Genomic DNA, 12398 nt, shown 5'->3' on the forward strand with positions numbered 1-12398 from the left:
AGAGCAGTGTAATGTGCCAAAAACAATAGTGCACGAGATTATTAGGGAGCAATTACAGATGTGAAAAATTTGTGCAAAGTTGGTGCCGAAAGTGCTCAGTGATGATCAAAGACTCAATCGTTTGGAAATCGCGACACAACTTGCGGATCACTGCAAAAATGATCCACATTTTTTAGAGAACGTTGTTTCGGGTGACGAGACGTGGATCTTTGAGTACAACCCGGAGTCGAAGAGACAAAGTGCGGAGTGGCACACCCCATCATCACCCCGTCAAAAGAAAGCTCGCATGAGCAAATCTCGGATCAAGGCGATGCTCATTGTCTTTTTTGACAAAAGGGGAGTCGTCCACTACGAATTTGTACCTGAACGACAAACTGTAAATGCTGCATTTTACGTCCAAGTGCTCGACAGGCTTCGAAAACGAGTCGCCCGCGTCCGGCCAGCGATCAAAAACATCTGGCGGCTGCATCACGACAATGCGCCGTCTCACACCGCGCTTGTCGTGTCGGACTTCTTGGCCAAGGACGGCGTGGCAACGCTGCCGCACCCGCCCTACAGCCCGGACTTGGCACCACCGGACTTCTTTCTGTTCCCGAAGATAAAGAGGAGTTTGAAAGGAACGCGATACGGGACTTTGGACGCCGTCAAAGAGGCCGTGATGACGTGTCTTCGAGAGGTTCCCGATGATGCCTTCGCGGGAGCGTTCCAGGAATGGGAACGCCGCTGGAACAAGTGTATCGACTCACAAGGGTCCTATTTTGAGGAATATTAGCTTAAGATATGTAAAAGTGTAATAAATTTTTTTTCCTGAGCTCAGTACACTTATTTTCCGGACGAACCCTGTATATATATATATATATATATATATATATATATATATATATATATATATATATATATATATGTATATATATATATATATATATATATATATATATATATATATTGGTAGTCCAGCGTTAGAGCGTTGGACTACTGACTGGAGGGCCTGGGTTCGATTACCAGGCTAGCATCTTTGAGCACCCTCAGCTGCACCCAAGGTATGTGATTTTTTGGGTACCAGATCTTCCCGAGAAATCATTACCAGCACAGGTAAAGGCACTCCCCCCTACCCTGATGTTTGAATTTCACAAGCCGTACAGGCTTAGTACCGAGCAAACTCTACCATCACCTACAAAACTGACCTTTGGGTTGATTACTGTGTTTATATACATACATATTCATGTATAAATGCACCTACACATATATACAAAGTAAATTACAGTGAAGAAAGAAAACAATAAAATAGGAAAAGTCTAAGCAAAGAATGAGGTTTGTGGGAAAAGTTAGGGAGAGCGTAGCTTTGCTCAGCTAGTAAAAACCCACGCAGGCAAACACCCACAAAGAGAATGGGGGTGTGAAAAACTTTCAAGGAATACATTACATGAGAAAGGAAGGAATACAATGCCATTTTTTCCTTCAATTCCTGTGGTCATTCCAGAACATGAGCACCACTTCATATACAAATATATCATAAACAATTGCCATATGACAGGCATGAACGGGTGAAGACCTGAAGTGAAAAGCAATTTCATCTCTTGGCACTGTTGCTTACAGAGCAAGTCCTCTATATTTGTGCATGGAAATTTGTAAGAACTACATTTAATACATTAAAAAAACAAACTTAAGAAATATTAAAACTTGGGGAACTGTTTGGCTTCCAGGAATCTCAGGCAATAAGAACACAAAACATGCAACTGTTAGGGTAGTGGCTTGAGTTATCCTGATGGGTCAACTTCTTTCATTTTGAAATTTAGCATTTTATTACCTTATCTACTGTATATGGGATTTGCTGCAATTAAAAACTGCTCAACCACAATTAATAATATTAGAATAGAACATTAACTATTGGTCCAGTTCTCACAATGGTGAAACCTATCTACCACTTCAGGTTGTCAACCCAATCTCCAAATATTGTGATAATGTGGATGTCAAAAATTACTGTCCCATAGCAGTGCCCCTCTTATATAATAAAAATGATGGTAAAAATCTAGTTCTCTCACCTGTCACTATTATCAAATTAACCCTCACTTTAATAATAATTCCACAGCAGCATGGATTCATTTGTGAAAGCATATCACTTAAGCTGCCAGTTACCCGCTACATTACTACTACTCCTCTAGCATCATGTTTCAAAGGCTTCTATTCTTTGCTGATCCACTTTTCCAGTATTCCATTTCTCTAATATATAATGTGGCATGCTCAATAGGAACGTTTTGACTACTTACTTCCTTTTTTGCAACCTCAGTTTGTTTGAACATACAAGCATATTCATAGTTGCCTTTCCATGAATACTTTATTTGCTTGATGTCTGATGAAATCTTCCATCCCAAGTTATACTGCAGCCCAGGTTGATGAAGGATTCTATTTCCTCTGGATTCATTTTTTGAATTGTAATATTTGCCTTCATCTTATCTCATTGATACACAAGAAATTTAATTTTCTTCTTATTGCTCATTTTTTGATGCTCATATTATATTTCCATAGCATTCAGAGTTGCTTGCAGTTCATCTCTTGCTTTTGCTACTACTGTGATGTCATCTGTAAACCACAGCATGTCAATTTCTTTAATATTCACCTTGACTCCTTTAATATCATAAACCTTCATAATGTTAACATAAGAGGGTATAAATATCTGCCTACTCAGTTTAAATTTGACTGTATCCAGAGTTTCAAGAATAAGGTATATTTATATATATATATACATGGTTACTTTCTCACCCACTTTACTGATTTAATTAATTATGTTGTGACAATCTTCATCGCATTGAAGAACTTATGTTTATACATTAAGCAATATTTATAATGACAACATTTAATATGGTTGTGCCATTTTAAAATATGAATAAAGTGTTATTATTATCAAACTCTTGTGCCTCATTCATTGTTTCTTCTAGATATGTGCTGAATATTGCTCACAAGACGTTGGATCCTAGTACTATTCTTTCCTCCCCATATCTTCTTTGTTATTTTGGTTTATACTTTCCTTCTGTTTGTCATTTGTATGATTCTTACCTGATTCTTGCAAAGATAATGGATTATTCTTCTGTTGTTGTAATCCATTCCAAGCACTTCTAGTATCTTAAACATCTTGTTTCATTCAACATTTTCGAAGGCTTTTTCCATGATAATGGATGCCTTGACTAAATGATGGTTTGTTTACATGAATGAGTATCACTTTTGCGAACAGTAACCTCTAGCTGAGTGTTGCCATTCTTGGTCCTTGGTTTTTCTTGAATCTAGATTGGTCTTCCATGAGGCTTTCTTCTATTCTTAGAGTAATAATCTGAGTATATATTTTCAATGTGTGAGGAATCGGGCTCAATATTCTATTTTCTTTGCATGCACCTGTTCTTTGCTTCTTTGATATTGCAACCGTCACACTCTTCTTGAATGCCACTGTTGTATATATCTTTAATTGTTCCAAAGAGGGTATCCTTTGCTTTGACTCCAAGGGCCTTTATTATTTCTCTATTTTGTCAATTCCTGGTGCCTTGATATTCTTCAGGTCTTTCATGGATCTGTTGAATTCATTTCTCAGTAATTATGGGCCCTGCTTGTCTTCTTCTACCAACAATTTTTTTAAAACAAGCCATCTTCATGTGATTTCAGCACTTGATAAAACAGTTCATTGTGTTCCTACCTGCCAACTATTCCCAATGTCTCCATCTTCTATTAATATATTTCCATAAGCATCTTGGAAATTGTGGGAAATAGTTTTTCTATCTCTGAAATGTCTCTTCACTTAAAAGCTATTAGTTTTTATTCTTTGAGTCTTGCATTTTCTTCTTGTTTCTAAGATGTCTCAAGAGCTGATATCTATGGCCAAACAGATTACATCACCTTACTCATGAGTTGCTCATCTGCTGCTTTTGTTATTATATTCTTTATTTCTGTTTCATCCCCATTCTATGTAAGTCTCATTGATTCCTTCCATTTTTCCTATTGATGGTCGGAGTGAACTTTTCTCTTTCTCGTTTTTCTTCCAGTATCCTTCAGTTCATGTGTCATTTTCTTCATCTTCTTGTGTGATTGATATTTATATCTGAGCTAGGGCAGCTGTTTAAACGTTTAACTTGGTTTTCATGTCTTCTTCTGACTAGAATGTAGTCAATTAGGTATAGTGTCCTGTGCCCTGGAATTTTACATGTATATCAAGTATGAATACAAAATTGTCTGATTTTGAAGGAATTGCTTGAAACATATTTCAAAGAAATACTGTGTCATAAAAAATCCTTATATATTAATTCATAAAAAAGATTTAATTTGAGCTAGAATACTCAATCAGAGGTAACTGATTTACAATGGCAACACATTTCAAGCAGTGCTTTAAGCAAATATGTGAACGGCTCTCAGGATCAGGTTAGGTTAAATTCTGCATTATTGTTGACTTTTTGATAAATTATTATTCTATTGGGGAAGCAAAATCTTTTAAACAAATATATTTTGTGCAAATTTCATTTGCATTATGTAACCCTTACTATACCTGATAATTCTAATGTCTGTTCCTTAATCCGTAATAAAAAATCATTTGAGACCTTTGACGAGTGAATGAAAGTGTGATGTGAAGTTTATAAGGAAATATAAATTTTCCGGCCACCAAAAAAATGACAGGACACAGAATAAGAATCTTCGAATAGTGGCTATAAGTTATGCATATTTTCCCTCTGGTTGTTTCTGTCGGCCCATTTTCCCCTACGATCCTACTAAATCACTCCTGAATTGTCCTTATTCATGTCTATCCCCACATTTGAAGTCACTCACTGGCAAAAGATGCTATGTACCGACGCTCCCAAAGAAAAAGTCGATCAAATATACTCTCTCATGAACCTATGTGTAGAACACAATTAATTCACGTTCAGTAATGAATTATGCAAACAACCGGAAGGCCTGGCCGTGGGTTCTCCCCTCTCACCTCTATTAGCGGAAATATTTATGGACAATCTGGTAAACAAAATCTTCAACTCAGCCAAAAACTTAACCGGAAATACTATATACTGGTTCCGTTACGTAGATGACATTTTTTGCTGCTGGAAAGGAACCAATAGACAACTAGACACCTTTGTTTCATTTTTAAACTCTGCACACAAAAACATTGTATTTATTATGGAACCAAAACAGAGTCCCTCGATTAATTTTCTTGAACTAATCATCAGAATAGCGGGCCAATTCTCTAGAACGGGCTCAACACAACAATTATCAATTTACAGGAAGCCCACATCCACAGACCAAATTATACCACATGACTCCCTACACCCTATCGCATACAAACTAGCCAGCTTCCACTCGAGGCTACACATACACCATAACATCCAACTTAAAAAATCCCACTAGGGAAAGGACTTAACACCATTTAAACTATAGTCATTAACAACAAATAAAGTATAAACCTAATAGACATCCTAATACATAAGAGGAGGAAAACCAAAGCATTACGGAGCATAATTTCTTTAACCTCGGAAACATCTCCCTCCACCCGAAACTCACAACGTTGGTGCAGGATCCCCTACATCTGTCTGCAACCTGTCAAATAAAATAGCCAGTAGATTCTCCAAAGATACAGTTTCCTTTTACACCCCAGTGGTGTACCGCGATATCCGGGATCCATAGGACAGAGCAGCTTTATCAGATGACCTTAAAGCTATTCAACGCTGGTGCGACACTTGGCAATTGGAATTAGGCTTAGGGAGGTGTGTATGATAAATGTTTGGAGGGAGAGCGGCTCCATCCCGAACGCCTGCTGCATTGAGAGCATCGAAGTGGAATGTGTAGACTCAATTAAATACCTAGGCATTGCCCTCACTCACGACCTCTCCTGAGTAAAACGCATGCGGGGAATGTGTGGACAAGCTGACAAAAATTGGGATTTGTTGGATGTGTGTGGGTGGGTGTGATGGGGGGAGAAGTGTTGCCTGTAGTTGGTAGCGCCTCATTTGGAGTGTGCTGCAGGTGTGAGGGATCCTCGCAAAGTTGGATTGGCTGCCGAGTTGAATCGCGTTCATCGTGTAGGAGCTTGATTTGTGGAGATTTTTTGTGATGGACCTAGTGGCCTCTCCAAGGTATTGGAGCGGTTACGCGGGGAATCGCTCACGGAGCGTAGGTTGGATTGCAGATTGAGGCTCTTGCATTGGTTGGAAGGGGGTCTCTTTGGCAGTGACGTTGAAAATATGTTGTTGCCCCCGTCATGCTACGGTCGTTCTACTTCATGTCGGTAGGATTGGAGAGAGTAGGTGTAGACTAGATCGATTTGGCATGTCATTTTTTCGACGAACGATGGGGGATCATAATAACGTCGTTCGATCGCGGTAGGGTCATGTTCGGGTATAATTATTCTGGTGTGTGTTCGCTCCCTGCCACACGGCGTGGTGGTGCTTGCAGAGTATATAAATAGATGGAAAAATAAAATAAATAAAGTCGTTCCTTGACCGTTTTTCAAAGTTTTTTGGATATATTTCGAGTACAATTTCCTTTGTTGTCTCAAAACCCTTCTTACCTCCCTGTTGTGCCATCGAGGTTCGTTACCATCGTTTTTCTCTTTTATAGGGATAGATGTTTCAATACTGTGTCTATACTGTATATAAACTGTAACCTAAAGGGAAAACTTCACCGTTGTTAACATCCTCCGTAAGACATCCTCTGCGTCTAGATTTTGGAATATATGATCGACTCTTTTGATTATAATGCTACGACAGTTTAATGTTATAATGTTGATCCGTTTGTCGACATGTAATTAGTTTATTTTTGGTTTAATTTGTTCACCAAGTGGGTTATATGCAGTTTTAAGGCACGCGTTTATTTGTTCTGTCGTATTCGGAATCTGAGAATCATCGCCTAATCCGAAGTGACAAAAAGTGCTGGATCCTTCTTTATTTTTTCCAATACATGACGTGCGGTCTTGTCTACCATTTATGCTAAACCCTCTAAACTTGTTCGTGTATCCTACGCGCTACAAACTGCGATACCTCGGCAGTATAATTAACTCCAGAGCGGTCAAGGGGCACCCGACACGATGAGAGTGAGGTCAACCAAGTCCGCTCCAATTTCCCGACAAAATCCCAACTATTTTTGATTAACGCCATCAACTCGGCTCCAGAGGAGCTTTCCGCGGTAAATGCGCGACAAAATGCTACAAAATAAATACATAAATAATAAAAGTATTGTGTAAACGCAGATGTAGATGTCTCGCACCCTTTCCTCCGATATCCCCACGGCCTTGGCTATCTCACCGTCACTCGCCTGTCGCCTAGCACGATACTGTGTACCTTTTCGATGGCTTCTGGTTTCGATAAAAATCAGATTAGTTTTCAAAAAGTCTGTGCCTTTTTTCAATTTATTTGAATTAACCTCTTGAAAATATTTCTTTCACAAATATACATTGAAAGAGAAACGACATATACCAATCATTAAATCGAAGCTTGGTCGTTCGAAAATTTAACTGATTTCATGAAGTTCCCACCATATTTCATTTCTATCTCAGCTTCACCCAGGCCTCTGATAGCTGAAATAGCCTTCCTCTCAGTGTGTTTATATTGTAAAATAAATTATAGAAACAGTTTCTATCAAACCTGTTATGAATTAACCCCAGTTAGTAGGATCTCCGTTTGTATTTTAGGTATGGAGTATTATGTAGTAAACTGTAGTTTATTCCTCATATTGTAATATAGTTATGGAGTTCCCAAGATGGTTTTCCATTGTTTCGAAATTATGGCAATTGACTCAATAATGTGGGACATGGTGTTAATTGACTCTTAGCGTTTAGGAAACATTTCAGACTCCCGCGAATAACTGTACCTTAGTACCTTTCTCGTCACCTGATGGCGACACCATCAAGCTCTGGGACGCGGTAATCTACTCGTATATTTCGAACATTCCTTTTCAACGGTTCATGAAACTTAAACACAGGTATCAGATGGGTATTTTTCCTTATTAACACCGGAGAATTTTTGTCTAATTTATCTGATCTATAATATACAATCTGAGCGCACATTTTCTGATTGTAGCTGGGCGTAAATATTTTATACACCTTAGTTTCATTTTTCCAGAAATGACATCCTTCATTTAAGGAGACATTATTTTTGAAAACACCTTTAAATCGAAAAATAAATGCTTATAGCCATTCGTGAATGGAAAGGACATCAGGAGAAAATAATAATATTGGAAGCTAGCATTCAATAAATATTTCTTGTGCTAAACACCTTATATCCCGGACAAGGCTAACACTTACGATAATTTTATCTCTTGAATACCGTTTCTCTAGTATTTTTTCCATTCCTTCAGCTCTGTAGATTGAGATTTTGCTGAGCTTACTCGACTGATACTCTTTAATTGCAAAATAATTTGGAAATAAAATTATTTTTTAATAAAAAAAGTTTCATGAGAGTAGTTGTAGTAGTATATACCAACGAGAGGAGCAATAATAATAGCTAGTGACGTAAAATGAATCAACAAGAATAGAACTTGCTAAGAGCAGCAAGTTTTTTGCAAAACGAAACGTGGAATAAATTTACATTGGCATGCATTTAGAAATCCATCTTCATAAACTTCACGACTTCTCTCGCCAGATCTTGGGTATTCCAATCTCTCTATCCTCCCTCCACAGAAATGAAATACATCGGGAAGTTGAGGGTAGGAAGTTTTTCCAAACACATTAAAAATATTATTTTCTTGAAATTTCCTACATTTTAAAAAGTCTTTCGGGTAAATCTGGTTATTGAAGGAGGGGGGTCACTGCTAAGGTGATTTGTGGAATTTAGTGTACGAGCTAATAATATGAGTAAATATTTTCAATGCATGAGCTATCGGCCTCAATGTTCCATGTTATTTGCACATATCTGTTCTTTGAAATTGCAATCATCACACTCTTCTTAGTGACCTTTGGTAGTTTTATGGCAACGTTGTAGTTATGGTAACGTCCTCGTACATGAGTAGGGTACGTGGGGCAAGAGAATAAGAGTTTTCAAGAGTTGGTATCAAGCCCAGGAATGCTAAATTGAAAGTACTACCTAATCGAACCTCGTCTATATATTGGAATACCAATGGAATACCTCTTAACTCTTAATTTCAAGGCCAAGATCGTCGACACTGAACAGGAAATAAATCAGAGGCGGAATCCTGAGTAACATTTCAGAGAATGTGCTCAAAATGGGAAAGAAATCACTCCCTTCAATCATTTTTGACCTCTACTTCTTTTTAATCGATTCACCCCTATCATTGTGGACTTTCGAAGTGATTCAAAAGTGTGAAAGTGGAAATGTAGCCACTATTGACTTTTTTCTTGTCACATACCAACAGCATTAAATGTCCGTACGATTGCCCCTTATAAATAATTATTTAATTGCTTACGACATTTCTTGCCTCACTGGAGAAAATCATATACAATAGACCCATGCTTTCTAAAAGCACTCACTTATATTTGCACACTTGTATGAATGTCTATTCGGGTTCATATCCAATGGATGAAAGTTAGCGAAAGTCGATGAAACACCGAGAAAAAACGATAAACGTTCTTATTTGAAATACTCATCAATTCCGTGAAATAGATTAATGAGGATTAAATTACGCCCAAATTTTACACATGCAGCATTTGCCATCGAATAATAGAATATTTGTATTCGATTATCGATCATCGAAGACATTGATCAAACAAGAGTCGTAGTTATTCGTCTTAAGAACCATAAGCATTTTTTTAAATCTATGGTCGCTAATAATGCTTTAAATCACAAAAGTCAAACAGGCAGAGAAATTTCAAAAGATCCAAAACATTTTCAAAATGCAAGATAATCGACTTTTCCTTTGATATAAATACTTTTCCTTCGATCAAACTTTACATTTTAGTGCAGCTCATGGAAAGCCATTTTGGATTTGACTGCACATTTAATAGATAACATACTAAGCTTGAACTTATGCTTTCTTTAATCAATTTCACAGCAAAATTTCTGGTCGGCTTAATTCTGGATTTTAAAATGTTTAAATCTTTTGATGCGTTGGTTTCAGAATTATTAAATAAACAACGCTTTTAAAATATATACACAGAAATGTCGTATTGGTTACAGGAAATTTTCGTTTTCGCTTTACTTATTTCTCATCTTATGTATCAAGAAATTATTTGTGAACCAAATTTCTCTACTAATATTCTAAAAATTTTTTTATGGATAATTAAATTAATAATGATGGCCTAACGTCAAAACGAGACTAAATTAGTAAGCGATGATATAACCAGCCAGGGATTTAGGTTTAGACTGAGCTCAGATGCGTGGTTTGACGTGCAACGATAATGAGAAGATCCTTGCCTCTGCAACTTTCAATTTAATCAAAGTCAGATCATTAATCTAATGAGAGAGAGCATTGGTAAAGCGATTGAAGTTCAGGATTTTACGCAGAAAATATTTCACTGAAACGCAACGAGGGCTAAATATTACATGATCCACCCTGCCTCATGTTCATGTCATCATCTAATTTTGATCAATTCGTGGCATTTTAAATCGTAAAAGTATATTCTTTGCCTAAATATTTTATCTCAAGGCGACCGTGGTTAACTGCAAAATAATTGCGTTTAAGTGGTCGACTTTACCCCGAGAACCAAGGCCATGTGGGACGAGGGTGACAGGATTCAACGGATAAAAATGTAGAGCTCTTAAAAATAAGGGACTCTGCATTCATTTTACCGCTAAAGATTTTTTCTTAACACTTCATACCACCCCCAGCCTTCCATAAATTTTCAAATCTCTGCACACTCATTACACATATTCCCTGTAATACTTAAAAAAAATCAATAAACCCAGGAAACTTTAAAAGTTCACTTCCTGGCCCTTCATATGCAGAGCATGAATGCTCACAAACCTCATTGGTGATATGGCGGTTCTCTTGCAAAATTCAAGAGTTTTTATACGCATGTACACAACTCCTATATACCCTCTGTTACCCCTGCCGGACTCATCAACCCTTTGGGTTTGACGGTATATATGGGCTGATGCTAACTTAAATATTTTTTTAATCTTTTAAGGCCTACTACCTACCTACTTTGATTTCGAATAGCTATGTGATTTCGGTCACACAAGACGAAGTGTAGAAGTGGACTGGCAGAAAATAATTACTCGGAAGCGCACCTCTTCGAGCAACCCGGAGATTACTATAAAATATGCCCTTTGACCCGAGGCGGGTGGGGAATCCAGTCGAAGTAAGGAAGAAGCAATCTTAAAGCGGTGACGAAGAGGTTTCTCCGTCGCAATCACTATCGCCCACACATGAGCATGCGGTAAGTTACCCTATCCCTTCTTCTGGCCACTGGTACCAAAAACTTTTGTATTTTTTAGATACTCGTATGCCATGCCATGTTTAATTTTATATAGTATACCCTGTCAAATCGGTTAGCTGGCGAGTGACATACTTACTATCCTGATGTGCTTACTTATTCTGGTGTGTATTCACCCCCTGCCACGCACCCTAGCGGTGGCTTGCAGGGTATATACATTAATAAATGAGATACTATCAAAAATAGTTTTTGAATTCGATTATTGTCTCAAAGGTGTTCTGCTACCAAGCTATACTATGCAGGAAGCGACGCACTATTTTAGGATTATCAAAAACTAGACTACTACAAAAAAGTGATAAAAGGGAATGCCGCGTACATACTATATTGTTTTTGAATTAATAAAATTCAATTTAAATATTAGTGGACTGCAAAGAAGCGTTTAACTTATCAAATTTTAATGAGTCAAAATATGTACAAATGTATGTTTTCCGCAAATGTAACTTACCTCCCCTTTTTTCAGAGGTGCCATCTAACGCAGTACGTAAATAGAAGTGAATCAAGCCAATGCAGCGAAACAAGGAGATATTTTTGTTTGGATGTTATTATTGTTGCTATTAGTTTATTTCTAATAAAATGTCATTTTGGTGTCAAAGTATATGACTAACCTAATTAATTATTTGATCGATTCCAAGAAACTGCGCGAGATGCCACGACAGTAGCTTTTAACGGAGTCATCCGGTATACATCCACCTGTATGTGCATTACAATGCACATATAACGAATGATGATAATCATTTAATAAATTAAATGCTCAGTGAAAAGTACCAACTGGCTGTTTTTGTACCCGTTTTAAATGAAAACAAAACTAGTGGAATTGCTCGTGTAAATTAACGTTAAAAGTGGTTCCTAAGAAGTAACAATCAACACAACTTGAATCAAAATTACAGTTTAAAACTGAAGTTGAAACGTATCAACAGTGATAAATGCAGTGTTGAATATCGTAAACAAGAAAAGAAGCTTGGATCTCTTAAACCTAAGAAGAACTGCAATATGACTTAATCTTCCCGATACTAGGTATAAAATATCTCCATTATATATTAGTATTATT

Source organism: Hetaerina americana, unplaced genomic scaffold (assembly GCF_022747635.1).
Source record: "Hetaerina americana unplaced genomic scaffold, ioHetAmer1.1.p SCAF_1, whole genome shotgun sequence".
In the NCBI taxonomy this organism is placed as follows: Eukaryota; Metazoa; Arthropoda; class Insecta; order Odonata; family Calopterygidae; genus Hetaerina; species Hetaerina americana.